The sequence below is a fragment of the Cherax quadricarinatus genome, chromosome 18 (genome assembly GCF_038502225.1).
Source record: "Cherax quadricarinatus isolate ZL_2023a chromosome 18, ASM3850222v1, whole genome shotgun sequence".
Taxonomy (NCBI): domain Eukaryota; kingdom Metazoa; phylum Arthropoda; class Malacostraca; order Decapoda; family Parastacidae; genus Cherax; species Cherax quadricarinatus.
The window spans coordinates 38,352,103-38,377,955 of record NC_091309.1 but is presented as its reverse complement, the minus strand read 5'-3'; the positions used below and the strand labels follow the sequence as shown (position 1 = coordinate 38,377,955).

The following is a 25,853-nucleotide window of genomic DNA, read 5'->3' as shown; positions in this document are numbered from 1 at the left end:
CCTCAGTGTTGTCTACAACTGTCCTCAGTGTTGTCTACAACTGTCCTCAGTGTTGTCTACAACTGTCCTCAGTGTTGTCTACAACTGTCCTCAGTGTTGTCTACAACTGTCCTCAGTGTTGTCTACAACTGTCCTCAGTGTTGTCTTCAACTGTCCTCAGTGTTGTCTACAACTGTCCTCAGTGTTGTCTACAACTGTCCTCAGTGTTGTCTACAACTGTCCTCAGTGTTGTCTACAACTGTCCTCAGTGTTGTCCACAACTGTCCTCAGTGTTGTCCACAACTGTCCTCAGTTTTGTCTACAACTGTCCTCAGTGTTGTCTACAACTGTCCTCAGTGTTGTCTACAACTCTCCTCAATGTTGTCCACAACTGTCCTCAGTGTTGTCTACAACTGTCCTCAGTGTTGTCTACAACTGTCCTCAGTGTTGTCTACAACTGTCCTCAGTGTTGTCTACAACTGTCCTCAGTGTTGTCTACAACTGTCCTCAGTGTTGTCTACAACTGTCCTCAGTGTTGTCTACAACTGTCCTTAGTGTTGTCTATAACTGTCCTCAGTGTTGTCTACAACTGTCCTCAGTGCTGTTTACAACTGTCCTCATTGTTGTCTACAACTGTCCTCAGTGTTGTCTACAACTGTCCTCAGTGTTGTCTACAACTGTCCTCAGTGTTGTCTACAACTGTCCTCAGTGTTGTCTACAACTGTCCTCAGTGTTGTCTACAACTGTCCTCAGTGTTATCTACAACTGTCCTCAGTGTTGTCTACAACTGTCCTCAGTGTTGTCTACAACTGTCCTCAGTGTTGTCTACAACTGTCCTCAGTGTTGTCTACAACTGTCCCCAGTGTTGTCCACAACTGTCCTCAGTGTTGTCTACAACTGTCCTCAGTGTTGTCCACAACTGTCCTCAGTGTTGTCTACAACTGTCCTCAGTGTTGTCTACAACTGTCCTCAGTGTTGTCTACAACTGTCCTCATTGTTGTCTACAACTGTCCTCAGTGTTGTCTACAACTGTCCTCAGTGTTGTCTACAACTGTCCTCAGTGCTGTTTACAACTGTCCTCAGTGTTGTCTACAACTGTCCTCAGTGTTGTCTATAACTGTCCTCAGTGTTGTCTACAACTGTCCTCAGTGTTGTCTACAACTGTCCTCAGTGTTGTCTACAACTGTCCTCAGTGTTGTCTACAACTGTCCTCAGTGCTGTTTACAACTGTCCTCAGTGTTGTCTACAACTGTCCTCAGTGTTGTCTACAACTGTCCTGAGTGTTGTCTACAACTGTCCTCAGTGTTGTCTACAACTGTCCTCAGTGTTGTCTACAACTGTCCTCAGTGTTGTCTACAACTGTCCTCAGTGTTGTCTACAAGTGTCCTCAGTGTTGTCTACAACTGTCCTCAGTGTTGTCTACAAGTGTCCTCAGTGTTGTCTACAAGTGTCCTCAGTGTTGTCTACAACTGTCCTCAGTGTTGTCTACAACTGTCCTGAGTGTTGTCTACAACTGTCCTCAGTGTTGTCTACAAGTGTCCTCAGTGTTGTCTACAACTGTCCTGAGTGTTGTCTACAACTGTCCCCAGTGTTGTCTACAACTGTCCTCAGTGTTGTCTACAACTGTCCTGAGTGTTGTCTACAACTGTCCTCAGTGTTGTCTACAACTGTCCTCAGTGTTGTCTACAACTGTCCTCAGTGTTGTCTACAACTGTCCTCAGTGTTGTCTACAACTGTCCTCAGTGTTGTCTACAAGTGTCCTCAGTGTTGTCTACAACTGTCCTCAGTGTTGTCTACAACTGTCCTCAGTGTTGTCTACAAGTGTCCTCAGTGTTGTCTACAACTGTCCTCAGTGTTGTCTACAACTGTCCTCAGTGTTGTCTACAACTGCCTCTTATTTTTTCATCAAGTGCCGCTCAAGTCATTATGATTGGGTCCTGACCTTATCTGGAACTTCATGTTACGTATTTTTGTTTTGAACTTCCACTTATTTTTGTCTCAAACTTCGTCATATTTTTGTCTTGAACTTCCCCTTATTTTTGTCTTGAACTTCCACTCATTTTTGTCTTGAACTTCGACTTATTTTTGTCTTGAGCTTCCCCTTAAATTGTCTTGAGCTGCCCCTTAAGGGGCAGCTCAAGACAACTTAAGGGGAAGCTCAAGACAACTTAAACTTCTACGAGGCTTTGAGTTGTAACTTATACTGTCATGTTCTGCTCGTTGTCTTATCACTAAATGCCTGGTATGTTGTCTTGCCTGAGTCGTATGTTGTCTTGCCTGAGTCGTATGTTGTCTTGCCTGAGTCGTATGTTGTCTTGCCTGAGTCGTATGTTGTCTTGCCTGAGTCGTATGTTGTCTTGCCTGAGTCGTATGTTGTCTTGCCTGAGTCGTATGTTGTCTTGCCTGAGTCGTATGTTGTCTTGCCTGAGTCGTATGTTGTCTTGCCTGAGTCGTATGTTGTTATGAACTGTCTTATGTTATCTCGGAATTCCACTTAAAGTTTCCCTAACTGTTATCTTGAAGTTTTCCCTATGTTACTTTGAAGTTCCCCTAATGTTATCTTGAAGTTCCCCTAATGTTATCTTGAAGTTCCCCTAATGTTTTCTGAAGTTCCTCTTATGTTATTTTGAAGTTCCCTTTATGTTATCTTGAAGTCCCTATTATGGTATCTTGAAGTTCTCCAAATTGTTATCTTGAAGTTCCCATTATATTACCTAGAAGTTCCTTATATGTTATTTTGATGTTCCCCTAATTATCTTGAAGTTCCCCTTATGTTATATTGAAGATCCCCTTATGTTATATTGAAGTTCCCCTTATGTTATATTGAAGTTCCCCTTATGTTATATTGAAGTTCCCCTTATGTTATATTGAAGTTCCCCTTATGTTATATTGAAGTTCCCCTTATGTTATATTGAAGTTCCCCTTATGTTATATTGAAGTTCCCCTTATGTTATATTGAAGTTCCCATTATTGTTATCTTGAATTGCCCATTATTATCTAAGAATTCCTAAAATGTTATCTTGAGCAGATCTTAATATTGCTTTGTAATTTCTCTTTGTTTTGGGTTACCTCTTATGTTGTCTTGAATTGTACATTATTTAAACGTAAATTGTTCCATGTATTGTCTTGAACTGCCCCTCATGTTGCCATGAACTACCTCTTGTGTTGTCTTTAATTGGCCGTATGGTGTCGTGAACTGCCCCATATGTTGTTGGGAACTGCCCCTTATGTTGGCTTGAACTGCCCCTTATGTTGGCTTGAACTGCCCCTTATGTTGGCTTGAACTGCCCCTTATGTTGGCTTGAACTGCCCCTTATGTTGGCTTGAACTGCCCCTTATGTTGGCTTGAACTGCCCCTTATGTTGGCTTGAACTGCCCCTTATGTTGGCTTGAACTGCCCCTTATGTTGGCTTGAACTGCCCCTTATGTTGGCTTGAACTGCCCCTTATGTTGGCTTGAACTACCCCTTATGTTGGCTTGAACTGCCCCTTATGTTGGCTTGAACTGCCCCTTATGTTGGCTTGAACTGCCCCTTATGTTGGCTTGAACTGCCCCTTATGTTGGCTTGAACTGCCCCTTATGTTGGCTTGAACTGCCCCATATGTTGGCTTGAACCGCCCCTTATGTTGGCTTGAACTGCCCCTTATGTTGGCTTGAACTGAGCGAGTGGCTTGGACTTCCAGCGTGGTTGATAGGAGTGAATGGAGACAAATGGTTTTTAGGACTTGACGTGCTGTTGGAGTGTAAGCACGGTAACATTTATGACGGGATTTAGGGAAACCGTAGGCCGGACATTAGTCCTGGATATATATATATATATGTGTGTGTGTATGTGTGTGTATGTGTGTGTGTATGTGTGTGTGTATGTGTGTGTGTGTGTGTGTGTATGTGTGTGTGTGTGTGTGTGTGTGTATGTGTGTGTGTATGTATGTGTGTGTGTGTGTGTGTGTGTGTGTGTGTGTATAAATCATTCAGAAAACTGACAAGTTGATGAATGAGATATCTGTGCAAGACTTGGGTATCTTTGTTGTGGAGGAAACGTTTTGCTCGCCAGTGACTTCATCAGCACAGTATAGGAAAGAACAGTGGAAGACAAGGAGTGTGAAGCAATCAGTCCCTCAGCCTGGAGATGTGTTCAGTTCATCAATCTTGATAAAAGTTCGGCATATGTGCATAGAATGGGCTTATGTACTGCAGACTGGTGATGCAAAGCAGTTGCAGGTGGCATCACCAGTGGGAAAAAAACTATTAGTGAAAGTAGGTTCTGCCTGTATTTTAAGGCAAAAGTTGCAGGGAATTCCTCATTTCTTTCCTTAACCTTTAGGCATTACTTCCATTAGTGCATTTTTCCACTGGTGACAACGCCTACAACTGCTTCGCCTCTCCCTTCTCCGCTCATATGCTATATTTTGTCACCATTAACAGGATATAATATTGATATATTAGTCAGCATTAACAGGATATATTATTGTTAGCATACTAGTCACTAGTGGATTCTATTAACACAGTTCTATCAACCACTAGTCAAGGCAATGTAAACATAAGTCAAGCGTCATAGAACATGGTATCGGTATACTGTCACTAGCTGCTGGTATATTATCCGCATAGTGTCTCCGGTTATAGGATATACCATCAATATACTATCTGTCAATACTCTAGGGACATATTGATATACTGTCGCTAGCTATTGGATATATTACTGCTATATTATAGCACCCGCCAGATTCTTTTTTCGAACGTCACTGGAGATTCCATCAGTATTATTTCTGTTACTTGTCAATGAGTAGATCAACAGTATTATTCTGTTGACAGTTTATAGGCTTAAAATCAAACTTAACGTCTTAAGTTTTCTATATTTTTTCAAGACTATATTTTAATAATTTGTATTAATTTGTAGTCGTAGCCTTGACGAGTCTGATGGAGTTCTTAGAAATTTCGGCAAATCTGTAATCATTTAAAGTGTAGAATTTTTTGAGAATCTTGGCGAGTTTTAAAGAATTCTTTGCCGAATCTTGAAAAGTACTCTGAAGTCTTGAGCTGTATGTAGAGTCTTCTACTCGCTTGTCAAGTCCTTTGGTAAACCATACCCCGGCCGGGGTATGGTTTGTTTGCAATCGTGTCATTACGATTTCGTGAGTCAAGTCCTTTGGTTTTCTTTTACAGTTTGCTTATTACTCGCGTTGTCTTGAAAATTAAAAAAACAACAACTCTGAAGCGTTGTTTTTATCAGGAATGGCACTAGCCATCACTTCTCTCATTTCTCTCGCCTGTTTCCTACTAAATCTTTATCTGTTTCTTCCTGCAAACATTCTTGCCTTAACCCTTTCAAATTCCGTGAGTTTTAGTACTTACTGTCTATAGGTTCGATCCCCGTCCGTTCCCCGATTTCCTCACTCGTCAGTTCTCTTATGTAAGCACCTCAGTGAACAAGTCACACATATATTTTCTTAGCTTGCATAATTAAGTATATGGTGAATTACGAGTGACGAAATGAGACCGAATCGCATCATGTTAGGAAATTATATAATATGATTGCATAAAGTTGATGGTCTCAGAACGGTAATCCAAAGTATGAGTTAAATCTTTCTAGTACTGAATTAAACAGTGAGAAAAAAGTGTATTCTGAATTTGGGTTTACGGTGCAGTGCCACATTCTGTGACACCTGACTTCCTTCAGTGTTTTACTAAGGCTCAATATGACGTAAAGTGGGATCGTAATGCACATCAAGTGGGATCGTAATGCACATCAAGTAGGATCGTAATGCACATCAAGTAGGATCGTAATGCACATCAAGTAGGATCGTAATGCACATCAAGTAGGATCGTAATGCACATCAAGTAGGATCGTAATGCACATCAAGTAGGATCGTAATGCACGTCAAGTAGGATCGTAAAGCACATCAAGTAGGATCGTAATGCACATCAAGTAGGATCGTAATGCACATCAAGTAGGATCGTAATGCACGTCAAGTAGGATCGTAATGCACATCAAGTAGGATCGTAATGCACATCAAGTAGGATCGTAATGCACATCAAGTAGGATCGTAAAGCACATCAAGTAGGGTCGTAATGCACATCAAGTAGGATCGTAATGCACATCAAGTAGGGTCGTAATGCACGTCAAGTAGGATCGTAATGCACATCAAGTAGGATCGTAATGCACATCAAGTAGGATCGTAATGCACATCAAGTAGGATCGTAATGCACATCAAGTAGGATCGTAATGCACATCAAGTAGGGTCGTAATGCACGTCAAGTAGGATCGTAATGCACATCAAGTAGGATCGTAATGCACATCAAGTAGGATCGTAATGCACGTCAAGTAGGATCGTAATGCACATCAAGTAGGATCGTAAAGCACATCAAGTAGGATCGTAATGCACATGAAGTAGGATCATAATGCACATCAAGTAGGAACGTAATGCACATCAAGTGGGATCGTAATGTACATCAAGTGGGATCGTAATGCACATCAAGTGGGATCGTAATGTACATCAAGTGGGATCGTAATGCACATCAAGTAGGATCGTAATGCACATCAAGTAGGATCGTAATGCACATCAAGTAGGATCGTAATGCACATCTTACAAAGGTCGATAAATCTTATACCATTGACATTTTACACAAAGAGGATCATATCAATACAATAATTTACTTGCTACGAACCTACTATGATCAGGTTAATATAAATTTGAATTAGCATTTAATGATAAACTAATTATAGAGTTGTTGACCAGGTGAGCCATAGCGATAAACACAAGCCAAGGAACGCATCCTGACTTATCATTAATTCTGTTAGATCAGTTGCCTCTATTTTCTCGAATTGGTTGATTAGGTTCATAGCTCCGATGGTGTGCAAGGTTTCAGATTCCCACATTAAAAATAAGTTGGATCTTAGATAAACTCCATATCTTAATAGTATACCGAACGAATTTTTTAAGTGCTGACGCTACAGCATTGTTCACCATCGTCCTGTACACATGTAGATGTTTGCCGGTGGCCAAGTAGGCTTGTATATTGATGTTTTTTTGTAGACTTAATGGTTTGGCTGCCTTGATTAAGCTGTTGAACTAGATGTTTGAATCTAGAGAGTCGATACAAAGTTTAAAGTAATAGTTTATAGGAAAGTCAACCTCCTGTTTATACACTCATTACTATTGTAGTTGTAATAAAGTTGGTAGAATTACCGACAATATGTAAAGTAAAAGGACACAAGTGCAACTGATGTGACATTTATTGTGGCAACGTTTCGCTCTCCAGGAGCTTTATCAAGCCATTACAAACAATAGGTAGGTATAATGTTCGCCAAGACCGTAGTCCTGGCACGGGTCTCAATCTTGCGATGACCCGTCTCTGGCTCCCGAGGGAGAAAGGTTTCTACAATGACGCGACATATGCTGTTCAAGCACTCTTCTGGTCAGTTCAACTGGTGCATCTCATAAGCGACAACACCGTATGTACTCCTAACTATGGACACTAGCGAGGAGGAGGATATGTCGTTATCACAGGTAACAGCTTGTCTGGTTCGTTGACTCCATGGTACACTAGTGTGGCCGCAGTCATCTCTGGTTCCTCTTCGGGAGGGAATATCACTCCTAGTTGCCTGCGGAGCATCTCAGTAACTTCGCACTCCAGAAGATAGTGTGTCAGGGGCCGCTGGACAACGTGCTGACAGTACTGGCACATCTCCTCCTCAGCCTTGTCTACCATCATCTTGGCTGTGGGAAAGCCCAAACGAAGCCGATGGATGGCGGTACACTGCGCTCTGGACCAGCTTCTATCATATGGAGGGGGTTCTCCCTGAGTCGCTGCTCGGTACCACTGTTGAGATGGGGTATAACCTAAGACCTCCCCCATAAGTTTCATGGCTCTGGCAGCCACCAGTTTGGTCTGTCGTAGGCTGATTGGGACAGTAATCCCAACATGTGGATAGTCTGTTGCTGCCTTGGCTGCATCATCTGCCGCCTCATTTCCCCGGATGCCAGCATGGCTGGGGATCCAGTTCAATGTCGATCTGTTACCCTGAACTTCTAAGGCTGTCATTATGCTCAGGATCGATGTGATGAGGTGAACATTGTCCTGTGGTTGAGGATGGGAGAGGGCATTGATTGCAGAGGTGGAATCAACATGTATGACAGGTCGGAGTCGATGTCGTAGGGCATGTGACAATGCCTGCTGAATCGCCACCAGCTCAGCTTGAAGGATCCTGCAGTGGTCAGGGAGTCGCCAGCCTTGTGTGTGACCATTGTGGTACAGTCCAGCTGCTGCTCTCTTCCTGTCAGGGTCGACAGAACCATCTGTGAAATACACTGCACATGTGCCTCCCTCTGCCAGTGCCATGCTTGTCTCAGCATGATTGCTGAGAGTGTCTTGACTGCAGAGACGCTTAGAGATGGGTAGCTGCATGATGCAAACATCAGCTGGATCTGGGCGCCAGGGAGGTGGTGGATGGTACCTAGCAACAGGAAGGTCACAACTCTTCTCAAGGAGTAGTTGTATAGGCAACAGCTTCCGCCCAGCAGCACAAAACGAACGGATCCAGGAGTAGTCTGTGAAGAGTGTGGGATCTTGTGCCATGGTTGTCAATATCTGTCTCCTTAGTGGGGTACCTTGCTGCCTGTGCAGAATCGTGGCCACTTTGCAGGCGTTTATGTATCTCACTCTGTCAGCCAAGGAAGGAAGCCGGGCCTCAGATCTGAGACATACTGTGTTGGTCCAGATGGGGGCCCCAAGCATAGTTCTTATCGCCTGATTTTGTACGACCTCCACTCTTTGCCTGCTCTGCGGGAAGAGATGAGCTAACGCCGGTGCACCGTAGTCAATGAGCGAGCGTATAGCTAGTATATAGTACAAGCGAAGTACATCTTTGCTTGCCCCTGCACGGTGCCTCGTCATGGCTCTCATGGCGTTGAGTCTGAGTAGAGCACGTGACCTGACATACTCGGCCTGTTTCTGAAAGGTCAGCTTTTTATCAATGTAGATTCCCAAGTACAGGTAGGAGCCTGTCCACTCAAGTTCTATATCCTGAATACGTAATCTATTCACAGGATCTAGTCCCTTGAACATCATTGCAAGAGATTTCTCGGCCGAGATCTTGAGGCCTAGTTCCTTGCAAGACTGCGTAATTAGGTCCAAAGCTCTCTGAGCCTGTCGTTCTAAATTGCCTTTCCCATTCACTACGAGTGCAAGATCATCAGCATAGCTGAGGAGCTGTGTACCACTATGAAAGGGAAGGCTCACAAGTTCCTGCATAAGGATGTTAAACAGGGTAGGACTGAGCACACCTCCTTGTGGCGTACCGTTTTCCAGGGATTTAAAGGAAGAGTAGTGTCCCTGAAAGCTGACACAGGCCTGCCTGCCCCTAAGGTAGGACTCTATCCAGGCCAGGAGGCGTCCTTACAAACAATACATGGACACAGAGGGTATATAAAGGCTCAGAGTGAGGTGCAATACTAGTGAGGTACCATTTCGATGTTCACTAGTGGTAGAAGTAGTAGTAGTGGTAGTGACAAAAGTAATACAATATGGTAGAGCAATTAATTCGTACATGAGTAAAAGGATATAAAAGCTATTACTTGGGTAACATAAAAATAGGTTGGACAAATATAGACTGGAAAGAGGCAGCTTGTTTCAGTGCTCACTCTCTGTAATGTGCTTTGTGTAGTATAACAGGAGAGACTATGTGATGGCAGGGTTTACTGTTTTTAGGAGGATTCTTGCTAAGACTTCAGAGAGGGTGAAGCTGCCGTTGTTTTGTTTAATTGTATTCGAAACAGCGATCAGTGCTGATTCGAGGCACTTGCGTCTGCGGTAATTAGTTTCTTTGATCACTAATTGGGCGTCTCTGAATTTCATGAGATGATTGGTGGAATTTCGGTGTTGTACACAGGCGTTGTTCAAGTTATCGTTCCTACATGCGTAAATGTGTTCATTGAGGCGGGTGTCGAGGTTTCTTGCTGTTTCACCTACGTAAATCTTGTCACAACCTCCACAGGGTATAGTGTAAACCCCTGCATTGACTGGTTCGTGGTGCTTGGATTTTGTCCTGGTTATATCCTTTATTGAAGTGCTAGAAGCGATGGCGACTCTGGTGTTAGCTTGTGAAAGTACTTTTGAGACGTTCAGTGCAACCTGGCTGTTGGGAAGAATTATAACTTTGTTGGGAGTGGTGTAATAAGTAATAGCTTTTATATCCTTTTACTCATGTACGAATTAATTGCTCTACCATATTATATTACTTTTGTCACTACCACTACTACTACTACCATTAGTGAACATCGAAATGGTACCTCACTAGTATTGCACCTCACTCTGAGCCTTTATATACCCTCTGTGTCCATGTATTGTTTGTAATGGCTTGATAAAGCTCCTGGAGAGTGAAACGTTGCCACATTAAATGTCACATTAGTTTCACTTGTGTCCTTTTACTTTACTATTGTAGTTATAAAGTGACTTCCTTGACGAGGATATAGGTAAGATTTTTGATGCTGCTGCAAGATTGAAATATCCAAAGGATTTGTTGACAAGGAAATATTAACAGTGAAGAAACCTTACAGTAATGTACCTAAAGAAACCTTACAGTAATGTACCTAAAGAAACCTTACAGTAATGTACCTAAAGAAACCTTACAGTAATGTACCTAAAGAAACCTTACAGTAATGTACCTAAAGAAACCTTACAGTAATGTACCTAAAGAAACCTTACAGTAATGTACCTAAAGAAACCTTACAGTAATGTACCTAAAGACACCTTACAGTAATGTACCTAAAAAAAACTTACAGTAATGTCCCTAAAGACACCTTACAGTAATGTACCTAAAGACACCTTACAGTAATGTACCTAAAGACACCTTACAGTAATGTACCTAAAGACACCTTACAGTAATGTACCTAAAGACACCTTACAGTAATGTACCTAAAGACACCTTACAGTAATGTACCTAAAGACACCTTACAGTAATGTACCTAAAGACACCTTACAGTAATGTACCTAAAGACATCTTACAGTAATGTACCTAAAGACACCTTACAGTAATGTCCCTAAAGACACCTTACAGTAATGTACCTAAAGACACCTTACAGTAATGTACCTAAAGACACCTTACAGTAATGTCCCTAAAGACACCTTACAGTAATGTACCTAAAGACACCTTACAGTAATGTACCTAAAGACACCTTACAGTAATGTACCTAAAGACACCTTACAGTAATGTCCCTAAAGACACCTTACAGTAATGTACCTAAAGACACCTTACAGTAATGTCCCTAAAGACACCTTACAGTAATGTACCTAAAGACACCTTACAGTAATGTACCTAAAGACACCTTACAGTAATGTACCTAAAGACACCCTCATCTATAATGTAAACTTAACCACTTTCCCAAAGGCATTAATAAGACTTAATAAAAATACAGCATTTAAGAATACGTTGAGTGTTAAATGCATGTTGATCAAGAATGTTCCAGTTAAGGCAGTTGGTGGGTCTGGAAAACTCCTGGAAGTTATATTGTGGAAACATCAGTATGGTAGCCAGACAGTGTAGAAACTGAATGCCATTTTCGATCCCATCTCAACTTGTAACCATCCAACTAACTGATTTGGAGCCCAAGTCATTGTGCCTAATAATTCAGCAATAAAACACGATGTAAGTGAGTTATCTTGAATCAAACATGATAACCATTCATTGTACAATATCACTCAAGAGTTGTAGAGGGTTGATCCGATTTTAATTGAAGGATATTTCATAATGTGAAACCTGGGAAAAATTTAATGTTTCCAGACTGCTCGAAACGCCAGGAAGTGTCATGATTAACTAAGTAAAGATCCGTGGTGCTGGAAGATATCTTTTTTTGGACCTTCATGTGCGTTTTTTTATATTATACATTTTCGGGTCCTCCATCAGAATGTGTGAAATACACACACACACACACACACACACACACACACACACACACACACACACACACATATCTATATATATATATATATATATATATATATATATATATATATATATATATATATATATATATATATATATATATATTTATGTCGTGCCGAATATGTAAAACTGGTCAGTTAGCAAGAACTCATTTAAAATTAAGTCCTTTCTAAAATTTTCTTTTATACGTTTAAAGATATATTTTTTTCATTAATTTTAATGTAAAAATTTTTAATTTTGCTCCAAAAGAATCTTAGAAAACTTACTTAACCTTATTATAACAAGAACAATTTATTTTAGCCTAACCCAACTAAATATATTTTAGGTTTGTTTACAATAATTTAATACTAAACAAACACAGTGAAATGTATTTTTTTCGTTAGGCTCAGAATGTTTTTGGCGAAATTATTGCATACACAAATTTTCGCTTGTCCTATATGGCAAGATGAACGTTGCTATTTAAGCCAAGATCGCAAGTTCTGCCTATTCGGCACGACATATATATATATAAATATATATATATATATATATATATATATATATATATATATATATATATATATATATATATATATATATATATATATATATATATATACACTAAATGGGAGGCTGTACAGTAATCCCGGCGACTCTGCCACTTATAAAAACATTTCTGGAACTCTTCTTTACTAACGACGTCTTTCCTAATTGTATCTTATCTAATGGTGTCTTCCGTAATAGCATCTTTCTTAATGGTATTTTATCTAATGGTATATTCCGTAATAGCTTCTTTCTTAATGGTATCTTTCCTAAAAGCGTCTTTCCTAATGGTATCTACTTAAATCTCCTCCACATTGTTAAAATGCCGCTCCTTGAATGCCATTTTTATTTTTAGGAAGATAAAGGAGTCACGGGGGGCTAGATTTGGGAAGTTGGAGACGACCGCCATGTTGGTCATGTTCAGAAAACGCTTGTTTTTAGGTCTTGAGTCAGCAAGTAGGTCACAAATTTCACAGCCACTCACCTCATGTTCAAATTTTCAGTCAAAATGCTTTGACACGACCCATAAGAAATTCCCACAACGCCTTCAGTGTCCTGGATACTCTGACGATCATATTGTGTATATGGACTTCAGTAAGGTTTTCGATAGAGTTCCACATCAGAGGCTATTGAGGAAACTTAAGGCACACGGAATAGGAGGAGAAATTTTTTCCTGGGTAGAGGCATGGCTGACAAATAGGCAGCAGAGAGTTTGCATAAATGGGGAGAAATCAGAATGGGGATACGTCACAAGCGGTGTTCCGCAGGGGTCAGTATTGGGCCCGTTGTTGTTCACAATTTACATAAACAACATAGATGAGGGAATAAATAGCGACGTAAGCAAATTTACTGATGACACCAAAATAGACCGGTCAATTCATTCTAATGAGGACATTAGAGCACTCCAGGATGATTTGAATAGACTGATGTAATGGCCGGAGAAGTGGCAGATGTAGTTTAATATAGACAAATGCGAAGTTCTAAATGTTGGACAGGAAAATAACCATGCCACATATAAACTAAATAATGTAGATCTTAATACTACTGATTGCGAGTAGGATTTAGGAGTTCTGGTTAACAATAATAAAAAGCCAAGACAACAGTGCATTAGTGTTCGCAATAAAGCTAACAGAATTCTTGGCTTCATATCTAGAAGTATTAATAACAGAAGTCGTCAGGTTCTTCAACGCTATATATCCTTGGTTAGGCCTCATTTAGAATATGCTGCACAGTTCTGGTCACCGTATTACAGAATGGATATAAGTTCTCTGGAAAACGTACAGAGGAGGATGACAAAGATGATCCCATGTATCAGAAATCTTCCCTGTGAGGACAGACTGAGGGCCCTGAATCTGCACTCTCTCGAAAGGCGTAGAATTAGGGGGAATGTGATCGAGGTGTATAAATGGAAAACAGGAATAAATAAAGGGGATGTAAATAGCGTGCTGAAAATTTCCAGCCAAGACAGGACTGGCAGCAATGGTTACAAGTTGGAAAAATTCAGATTCAGGAAGGATATAGGAAAGCACTGGTTTGGTAATAGAGTTGTGGATGAGTGGAACAAACTCCCGAGTACAGTTATAGAGGCTAAAACTTTGTGTAGTTTTAAAAATAGGTTAGATAAATACATGAGTGGGTGTGGGTGGGTGTAAGTTGGACCTGATTAGCTTGTGCTGCTTGGTCTGGTGCCGTGTTCCTTCCTTAAGTGAAAGTGACGTGACTAGGCGGGCCATAGTGCTAATTGGGGGGGGACATGGACCTGCTTCGCATGGGTCAGTAGGCCTGTTGCAATGTTCCTTCTATCTTATGTTCTTATGTTACTACTCTTCCTCACTTTTTCGTTGTTTTCGTCTGTTTTTGACGTTGATGGAAAGTGTTCAGCATCCTCAACTGACGTTCATTCTGCTTTGAATACAGAAAATCATTCAAAACACTACATTCGACCCATTGCTTCATCGCCAAGTGCTTACCTGGAGTGTACCTGGAGAGAGTTCGGGGGTCATTGCCCCCGCGGCCCGGTCTGTGACCAGGGCTTATGGTGGATCAGGGCCTGATCAACCAAGCTGTTACTGCTGGCCGCACGCAATCCAACGTACGAACCACAGCCCGGCTGGTCAGGTACTGACTTTAGGTGCCTGTCCAGTGCCTGCTTGAAGACAGTATTTTGTATATTTCACTAGGCGTTTTACCAAAGTGGAAACATGACATGATGTGCATTGTACTTACATATATGTGCTTATATACATATGGCTCTGCCTCTCAACTTGCCATTTGCCGGATGCTCTTACTTGAGCCTGGTGGGCCCTGTGATACCTGCTCTTAAAAGTATTTATTGGGTCTGCCTCCACAGCATCCTAGTCAAGCTCATTCCTAACAACCCTGAGGCTGAAGAAGTACTTCCTGACATCCCTCTGACTCATCTGTGGCTTTAATTTTCAACTATGCCCCCTTATACCTGTTTCTCGCCACTCAAACAATCTATCCTTGTCTGCCCTTTCACTTCTGTCAAGTATTTTGTATACTGCTATCATGTCTTCCTTTCTTCAGCTTTCCTCTCATATCATCAGGTTCAGTTCCTTTAGCCTGGTAGCAGTCTCGTATCATACCTCTGCACTTTTCCACTTTTCTTAACATTCTTTGTACAGTGGCGTTCCATGTCGTTGTTGCATACTCCAAGATGGGCCTGACATATGTTGCACTAAGGGTCTTAAATGACTGCTAAGATGCCTGAAGGCTACTCTTAGATTTGCGAGAGTAGCATTTACTCCAAAAGTTATTCACTCGAAATGTGCCTCCAACAATATGCTTGGTACTATGCTCCCCCAGAGGTCTTTTTCTCTGAAAGAGATTTGTAGTGTCTGTACCCTGAGTCTACATTTTGTTTCTGGTCTTCGTGTCCTATTCCCAGTCTTCATAACAGAGTATTTGCTTGGGTTGTATTCAGAAATCCACTTATCAGACCAACCTTGCAGTTCGTGCAGATCCAGTTTCAGCCTTTCCTTTTCCTCACTGGTTTTCATCCTCTTCATTAGTTTTAAATCATCAGGAAGCAGAGAAACATTTGACTCTGATACGCCATTCCCATATATCAAAAACAGTACTGGTCCTAATACTGATCTTTGCAGAACCCCACTTGTCACGCTTCCCCATTTTGACAACTTTTCCCGGACAATCATTTCTTGTTTCCTTCCATTAAGGTACGCTTCGATTCACCGGAAAATATTCCGTTATTCCTGACTGCACTTCAATTTTTGCATTAGTCTCTCGGGAGGTACTGTATCAGATGTCTTCTTACGGTACAAGAATATGCAAGTTACTCCATTTCTCTCTATCTATCTATCTCTCTCTCTCCGCTATTTCACTTCTGTTACTTCTTCATAGATCTCCAGCAGGTTAGTAAAACAAGATTTCCCATCTATGAACCAGTGCTGATTACTGTTAACGAAATCATTTCCACGTGCTTTACCACTGTCCTGATTATCCTCTTCATTACCATACATGTCATGAATGTCAGTGATACTGGCCATTAGTTCAGAACTTCTGTCTGTCTCCTTAAATATTAGGGCTATATTCGCTGTTTTCTTGGTCTCTGGCAATTGTCCAGTGTTCAGTGACGTGTAGAAGCTAGCCAGTGATTCAGACAGTGCTTCTGCTCCTTCTCATAGTAACCATGGCGACACTTTTCAGGTCCCATTGTCTAATGAATCCAGCTCTCTCAAAAAAAAATATTTTAAATATTTCCCTGCTGTGTACATGTTTTCAAGAAGCTGTCGGTGTACCAGTTGCTGTCCGCTTTCTACTATTGCTCCTGTTTTCACTGAGAGCACCTCTTCACAACCTTCTTTGTCTTTACAAGAAGCTTCTTCTTATTCCGAATTTTCTGGTCTTACAATGTTCTCTTCTGATGTAGCTATTAAGTAATTTTATTCTTTAGAAAATTTATCATTATATTTGTAGATGAATGGCTCAGAGAACGTGGATTATTTTTAAGGGAGACTCTATAATTTATACAAAGAAAACGAGACTCATAATAAGCATTCATTATACAATATCAATGGCAGATTGTTTTTACAAGATGGTATACAATACCAACAAGATGAAATTGAAACACATGCAACATCTGGGTATCTTTATTGTAGACGTTTCGCCATCCAGTGGCTTTATCAATACAAATTCCAGGATATAACTTGAAGACAGGAGAACTATGTACAAAAGATGAGGTAATCAGTTCCTCAACCTAGCAGTATGTGCGAAGAGCACCGTAGTCGTGGAGATTCTGAAGCAGAAGCGAGGCGCCTGACGCCTCGTCCCATTTCCACCTGACGTTACTATATAGGCGTCAGGCGCCTCGCTTCTGCTTTAGAATCTCCACGACTACGGTGCTCTTCGCACCTACTGCTAGGTTGAGGGACTGATTACCTCATCTTCTGTACATAGTTCTACTGTCTTCAAGTTATGTCCTGGAATTTGTATTGATAAAGCCATTTACTTACTTCATGGTGGAGTTTGACCGAATTTTTGATAATTGCCATGTTACGTTCGTTTAGGCTATTACAATATCAGTGCTTGTGGGCTTTCTCTAATGCTATTATATACAACCTTTCTTGCTATGGGTACTGGTATGCTTAGATAACCTCTTTTCTGCAACTTTGGAAGCTCCTGACGATGTGCTGACTGCAACATGAAAGGCCTAAAGCTATTAATGTACTCCCCTCGTGGTTTTGCATCCTATACAGCTTGGTTTGCAATATTTGCAGTATATATATATATATATATATATATATATATATATATATATATATATATATATATATATATATATATATATTATAAGAAAACCCATGATCAGATGGTAAAAATAAGAAAAAGTTAGGGAGTGGCTGACAGTAATGAGGGAGTGGAGTCGTTCGTACGTGTGATAGGATTGGCAGCAGCAGATCCACTCAGGCGGTGTAATATCCGGGAGGATCCTAGACACCTGCTCCACCTCCACCCACTGCTGGCCCACCTACCCACCCTCGCCCACTGAAGACTAACCTACCTACCCTCGCCCACTGAAGACTAACCCACCTACCCTCGCCCACTGAAGACTAACCCACCTACCCTCGCCCACTGAAGACTAACCCACCTACCCTCGCCCACTGAAGACTAACCCACCTACCCTCGCCCACTGAAGACTAACCCACCTACCCTCGCCCACTGAAGACTAACCCACTTACCCTCGCCCACTGAAGACTAACCCACCTACCCTCGCCCACTGAAGACTAACCCACCTACCCTCGCCCACTGAAGACTAAACCACCTACCCTCGCCCACTGAAGACTAACCCACCTATCCTCGCCCACTGAAGACTAACCCACCTACCCTCGCCCACTGAAGACTAACCCACCTACCCTCGCCCACTGAAGACTAACCCACCTACCCTCGCCCACTGAAGACTAACCCACCTACCCTCGCCCACTGAAGACTAACCCACCTACCCTCGCCCACTGAAGATTAACCCGCCTACCCTCGCCCACTGAAGACTAACCCACCTACCCTCGCCCACTGAAGACTAACCCACCTACCCTCACCCACTGAAGACTAACCCACCTACCCTCGCCCACTGCAAGCTAACCTACCTACCCTCGCCCGCTGCAAGCTAACCCACCTACCCTCGCCCACTAAAGACTAACCCACCTACCCTCGCCCACTGAAGACTAACCCACCTATCCTCGTCCAATGCAGGCTAACCTACCTACCCTCGCCCACTGAAGACTAACCCACCTACCCTCGCCCACTGCAGGCTAACCCACCTACCCTTGCCCACTGCAGGCTAACCCACCCACCCTCACCCACTGCAGGCTAACCCACCTACCCTCGCCCACTGCAGGCTAACCCACCTACCCTCGCCCACTGCAGGCTAACCCACCTACCCTCGCCCACTGCAGGCTAACCCACCTACCCTCGCCCACTGCAGGCTAACACACCTACCCTCGCCCACTGCAGGCTAACCCACCCACCCTTGCCCAATGAAGGTTAAACAATTCTTACCCACCTCAGACCCACTTATCCAAGTTAATGATGGCTTAGGCACTCACAGCATCTTACAATTAGCCCACCACAGCCTGCTTCTGGCCTGCCTCGCCCACCTTCGCATATCCTTTAATTCATATATATATATATATATATATATATATATATATATATATATATATATATATATATATATATATATCATTTACCAAACTGCGGCAGGCCAAGATTCGACCCCACGACACATTGTCCCTCCTCAAGAAGCCAAATATTGTACGTGTCACCCTACCATCTGAGCCATCGATCCTACAAACAACATGAGCCTAGCGCACTAGACTTGTTTCATGTTGCGAGGACACTCGTGGCAGTTGTATGCTCAAGGATTAATTTCAGCCTCTTCCTGTCTTGTAAACCAGGCTGCCCAGCTTATGAGGCATTTGTGGCTGAGTGGTGCAGAGCGTCACTTTGGGAACCTTGCCAGTTTCCCTGTAGTGGGATCAAATCCTGCTGACTGCGATCTTTCTCTGTACATACCTGCTTGTTTCTGCATGGTGCAGGCCATCAGATTGGTGTTGCTCTTTGCTAGCCGCCCCCATACTCACCAAACATAGGTCTATTTGCGGCAGAGCGACGGCTGATCAATTCGGACTTCATGGTCTTGTGTGTCACATATCAGAAGGGTAGAATGCTAGACATGAGGAAGATATTGACACCATAAAGAGAAGCCTCGCCACAGCCCGTTGCCCAGTTCAACGGGAACCCCAAGTACGGAGGTCTGACGGAAGTCAAAAGCTTCCTGAAGGAGCTGTTGCACTACCCTGGAAGGATGGTAAGCAGATTACCTGGGACTACACCTGTGCCGCCACAATGGCAGACATCTACATGCCATACTCCGTAGCTGAAGGGGGTGGAGCTGGCAGCCACAGGGAGACCCAGAAGATCCGCAGATATGAAGACCTTCCCTCTTGCTATAACTTCATCCCAATAGGGTTGGAGACCCTTGGAGCATGGGGCAAGTGTACTCTAAAGTTCCTCTTTCAGAGACTCAGTGTTGTGATCGAGAAGGGAAATGCCTGCAGCATTCTGGACATGCAGCCTACCTCCAGGGAGCTGGACGAAGTATTCGGGATGTAGCTCTGAGATGTTATCTTTGATATTCTACTGTCTATTGTATTTTTGTCAATGTATTTTGTCAATGTATTTTGTCAATGTATTTTGTCTTTAAATAAAGTCTACATAGTATATAGAATATAGGGGTGGTAGGAGAAAACAATATTCAAAGAGCTTCAGGGAGAACCTTGACTTTTTCCTGAAGCAAGTTTATTCTTTTCTCTGAGGATGAGGGTCCCCAGAGCAGTTCCAGAGGTGTTACCTTCCCATATATAAATATATATATATATATATATATATATATATATATATATATATATATATATATATATATATATATATATACCGAATAGGAATATTTTATTACATATGGTACAGAAGATTTAAGAGATACATTGTTGATATAAAGGTGGCATATAAGGTACATGTTGTTACGTGTGTATCACCGATTATAAGGCGAAAATCTCATCCAGCTCCTCAGAGCTGGGGCGTGTGCCCAAAATACAGCAGGCATTACCCCTTTGAACAGCCGCACTGAGCCGCTGGAACAGAAAACTAGCTGCCCTGGGATCCCTAGTTACCCTGATGAGTCTTTTTCCCAGCTCCATATATAACATTTCACAAGATTAAGTGGGGATTGAAAGACATCCATAGTAAGGAAGGAGGTCGGTGCTCAGCACCAGGGCCAGACAGAGGCTGGGCTGGATCCAGGAGGGATGCCATACCATCCTAATTTCTCTGGCCACACCATTACTCAGCCCAAGCGTCGATTTTTAAGCCACTTTGCTGTAATTTGTTGAAACATCATCTATCAGCTACGCTCTTGGTGGATGAAGGGCAGGAACTGACGAAAGGAAGGGAAGGGGCGGGCAGGGGAGAGTATGAAAGGGCGGACAAGGGATAGTAGGTAGGGAATGGGGGTCGGAAAAGGATAATGTAGGGGATAAGGCAGGCGTTTGAAAAAAGAAATCAGGGGAAGGGTAAGATAAGAGGGTTGGGATGAAGATAAAAGCAAGAAAGTATGTTTGGGGAAGTGGTTGGTTATTTTTTTTAACAAAACTGGATACATCAACAGCGTGCTGGTACCTAATTCTGTGATAGTCAAACAGTGGGAACCAAAGCTAACTATGTTTCCCTCTCATATTCCATAACATAAAATGAGTCTCATACAAGACGCTGAAATCTGTCAGTCTGAGCTTAGAGACTTCATTGGGACAATGAGGATATCGTTAAGTATTCCATTAAAGGTTCATTGGCTGTCGAACTGACTGGGGACCCACAGCCAGAGAAGAGAATAAACGTACTTTAGGGGAAAACTCTGGAGTTGATAATGGAAATGTTTCGCCACCAAGTGGCTTCTTCAGTCTGAACTGGACCAAAGAAGCCGCTGGCGAAACGTTTCCAGAATAGACACCCAAATGTTGCAGAAGTGTGTCATTTGCTAACTCGTCCGTTTTCTAAACCATTTATACAAAAGCTCAGGAGGTTTCTCACCGGAGCTGTTTGAGAATTTTCTTCTTCAACCACCTCTTTTAGGATGTTTTTGAACTTTATTGGAAAGAAAATACATAAAAAATTTAAAGGAAAATGAGAACAAGATGCCTGACATCTCAAATACTTCATCCAGCTCCCCGGCGACGGCTGGTGTGTCCAGAATGCTACATATATTTCCCCACTGAACTGCAACACTGAGTTTCTGGAAAGGTAAGCTGGTCGCTCTGGGGCTCTTGGTTTCTGTGATGAGTTTGTCACCCAGCTCATTAAGAAATCTGTGAGCACATTTGCTCCATGCTCAGCGGGTCTCCGATATTTTTGCGACAAAGTTATAGCATAGTGCCAGCCCACTGTGTTTATTGATCTTCTCGATCTCCTTGAAACTGGTGGCACCACCCACTTCAGCTTCACAGTATTGTAAGTAGTGTCAGTCTGCGTAGATGTACATGTGTAGTCCCATGCAATCTGCTTACCGTCTTTCCAGGGTAGCATGGTAATTCCATCTGGATGCTTTTGCCTTCCGTCAGGCCTCAGCACCTGAGGTTCCCGTTCTGCTGGGCAACGGGATGTGGCGAGACATAGCTTGATGATGTTATTGACTTCTTTGTGTCTGGCATACTTCCCTTCCGTCATATAACAGACAAGATTATGTAGCCCAAATTGATCAGCTCTGCCGCAAATTTCCCAGTGTTCGGTGAGTGTGGGGGGCAGCTAGGCGAAGAGCTACACCAGTCGGAATGGCCTGAAGGTCGAGACGAGTGCCCAAAGATAAGTGCGACCACGGTGTAATAGCACACAAAATGCGTGATAAAGGAATAACAGGAAAAGTTGGTAGATGGATCTATAATTTCCTAACAAATAGAACACAAAGAGTAATAGTAAACATAGTAAAGTTAGAAGCGGGTATAGTGGAAAGCTCTGCTCCACAAGGTCTGTCAGTACTCGCTCCCATCCTGTTTCTCATCCTCATATCTGACATAGACAGAGATGTAAGCCACAGCACCGTCTTCCTTTGCGGATGACACCCGAATTTCCATGAGAGTATTATCCATCGAAGATACTGCAAGACTCCAAGCGGACATCAACCAAATTTTTAACTGGGCCGCGGAAAACAATGTGAAGTTCATGACTCAAGAAATCGTAATGACACGATTGCAAATAAACCATACCCCCGGCCGGGATTGAACCCGCGGTCATAGAGTCTCAAAACTCCAGCCCGTCGCGTTAGCCACTAGTGGCTAACGCGACGGGCTGGAGTTTTGAGACTCTATGACCGCGGGTTCAATCCCGGCCGGGGGTATGGTTTAATGTGAAGTTCAATGAAGAAAAATTTCACTTACTCCGATATGGAAAACTTAAGGAAATTACAAATGTACCAGAGTATAAAACAAATTTCATCCACATGATAGAGCGAGAAACTAATATGAAGGACCTGGGAGTGATAATGTCAGAGGATCTCACTTTCAAAAACCACTAGAATGTATCTACCACATCTGCTAGAAAAATGATAGGATGGATAACGAGAACCTTCAAAGCTAAGGATGCCAAGCCCATGATGATTCTCTTCAAATCGCTTGTTCTCTTTAGGCTGGAATACTGCTGTATACTAATGGATCCTTCCAAGGCAGGCGAAATTGCTGACCACGAGAATGTACAGAGAACATTCACAGCACACACAAGTACGATAAAGCACCTAAATTACTGGGAAGGGTTAAAATCCCTTGATTTGTATTCCCTGGGACGCAGGCGAAAAAAATACATGATAATATATGCTTGAAAAATTCTAGAGGAATTAGTACCAAACTTGAACACGAAAATCACTCCCTTCGGAAGCAAAAGACTCGGCAGGAGATGCACTGAAAAGCAGGCGCTCCACGAGTACACAAGAGACAGCACAATAATGGGGCCCAAGACTGTTTAGCTGCCTCCCAGCATACTTAAGGGCAGTTACCAATAGACCTCTTGCTGTCTTCAAGAAGGCGCTAGACAGGCACCTAAAGTCATAATCTGATCAGCCGGGATGTGATTCGTACGTCAATTTACGCGCGGCTAACAGTAACAGCCTGGTTGATCATTCCCTCATCCACCAAGAGGCCTGGTCACAGACGGGGCCCAGGGGGCGTTGGTCGCCGGAACCCTCTCCCAGTATAAATCCTCTCCAGGTACAAGCTTATCATGGAAACCAAGGACCCCAGACTGACCAGCTTCCTTTTCCAGAGATTTATGTTGCAATCCAGAGAGATCTTCAGCAGGCTTAGTACACAGCCTACCTCGGGGGACCCAAATCAACTTTTTAAAATATAGGCTTATAATGTCATTCGTATTACTAACATTCCAAATGTATCTTTTAAGTAGTCTTTAACAGACTTATATATATATATATATATATATATATATATATATATATATATATATGAGCGTATATATATATATATATATATATATATATATATATATATATATATATATATATGCAAAACAACCACTGTGAAAGAATAGAGAAATTCCAAGCGCTTTCCTGACTACTCACATTATCAAGGAACTATGAAAGTAAAGCATTCAAGGAATGTAATTGATAAATCTTTTAAAGTTGCTAGAAATACTTTTTACAATCCAAAAAGGGACAACCAGCCTTATTCAACTAAAAATATGTTGGTTCTCCCTTACCATGAAAACTTGGTTGATATGCCTTCTCTTCTTAAGACTTTTAATATTAAAGTTGTATTCAAAAATCTTGATACAGTAAAAAAACTTTTGATAAAGAATTCCCCCCAAAATGCTGATGGATGTCTATAAGATTCCTTGTAAAATTTGCGATAAAGTTTATTACGGTCAAACTGGTAAAAATCTCGAACTAAGATTAAAACAACATAAATATAGCATTAGAACTGGACAAGATTCCAATGCTCTATTTATTCATGTAAGAGATTTTAACCATCCAATTGATTTTCAAAAAAATTAAAAAGTAGTATCAAGTAAGTCCATGGTCGACAGGAATATTATTGAATCTTGTTTCATAAAAAGCAGTTTTGACAATAATATGAATATTTCCTTTGGTTTATATAAATTAGATCCATTTATAATTAATAGAATTTGGGAAGAATTTAATAATACACTGGACAAATAATAATTTTTTAAATTTTCTTGGGTAGAATAGTTTGTTGGTGGGTTGTGCGAAGGACCTGTCCAGTTGGGCCGGCGCGCATCAGGTGTTTAACTGTTGTGGGATCTGATAGTGAGGTGTTGGCCAGACCCCTTATATACCTTCCTTGGATGCTTTACTTTCATAGTTCCTTGATAATGTGAGTAGTCACGAAAGCGCTTGGAATTTCTCTATTCTTTCACAGTGGTTGTTTTGCATATTCTGAAATCACCTGTTTACTGTGATCTTATTGCATATATATATATATATATATATATATATATATATATATATATATATATATATATATATATATATATATATATATATATATATATGTCGTGCCGAATATGTAAAACTGGTCAATTAGCAAGAACTCATTTAAAATAAAACCCTCTCTAAAAATTTTTCTTATATGTTTAAAGATATATTTTTTGATTAATGTTAATGTAAAAAAAATTTTATTTTGCACAAAAGGGAACTTAGAAAACTTACCTAACCTTATTATAACAAGAACAATTTATTTTAGCTTAACCCAGCTAAATTTATTTTAGATTTGTTTACAATAATTTAATACTAAACAAACACAGTGAAATATATTTTTTTCATTAGGTTCAGAATGATTTTGGCGAAATTATTGCATACACAAATTTTCACTTGTCCTATATGGCAAGGTGAGCGTTGCTATTTAAGCCAAGATCGCAAGTTCTGCCTATTCGGCACGACATATATATATATATATATATATATATATATATATATATATATATATATATAAAGCAAATATCGCAAACCAAGCGATACAAGATGCAAAACAACCACGGGGGGAGTAGAATAATAGCTCTAGGCCTTTCGTGTTGCAATCAACATAACATCAGCCACTTGCAAAATATAGAAAAGAGGAGGGTTTCCAAGCGAATACGTTCCCAGGGGACCGCGTTCATTGGAGTGAGAGAGGGAGGGAGGAGAAGGAACCGGAAGTGCCCAGGCACAGCAACCAGAAGGATGAATATTATAGCATAAGAAAAATTCCACAGGTATTGGTATTGTAACTTAAACGAAATTAACGTAGCAATAATAATAAATTCAGTCATATTCCGCTATGACAACAATAACTTTAGATACATATATAAATATTGTCTGCGACATAGGAGTCACTGGCAATTATATATCCTCGACAGGACAACGTGTCCTTTAAATAATGAGAGAAAACCCTAACGTATAGAGGGGAAACTTTTATGTAAAGGAAACAGGGCTCATTAACATAAGCTCATTTAAAGGGGAGGGGAGGCATCTGCAATGACAAGATGGCCACTGATATTCATCCCACATAATCCTGAAGGAAACAATTATTCAACCTTCAGAAACTGCAGGAAAAAACGCCCTAATTCCTCGGTGTGACACATTTAAGACAGTCTGATGCATACGTATAAGAGCCCAATTTTAAACTGTGTACTATTGCCTCAACTAAAAATGCATCTAATTTGAACAGCCCATCACTGATATTGTATAATGACTGCCTATCATGCTTAATAATTGCCGATTCTACAATATTCCTTTCAAGCCAGGAGGAACAAGGGAAGATGACTCTTGCTTCCAGCCAATTTGCAGGGTTATTACAGGCTCTAATATGGTTGAAAATCGCGTTCG

At 41.5% G+C, this 25,853-nt stretch overlaps 1 protein-coding gene across 10 annotated transcripts in view; it reads left to right on the top strand.

Moving 5' to 3' along the window:
- The window catches only part of LOC128689495 (uncharacterized), a 755,803-nt gene that overhangs the window by 671,906 nt on the left and 58,044 nt on the right, over positions 1–25,853 (top strand). The gene's annotated exons all lie outside the window — the stretch shown is intronic.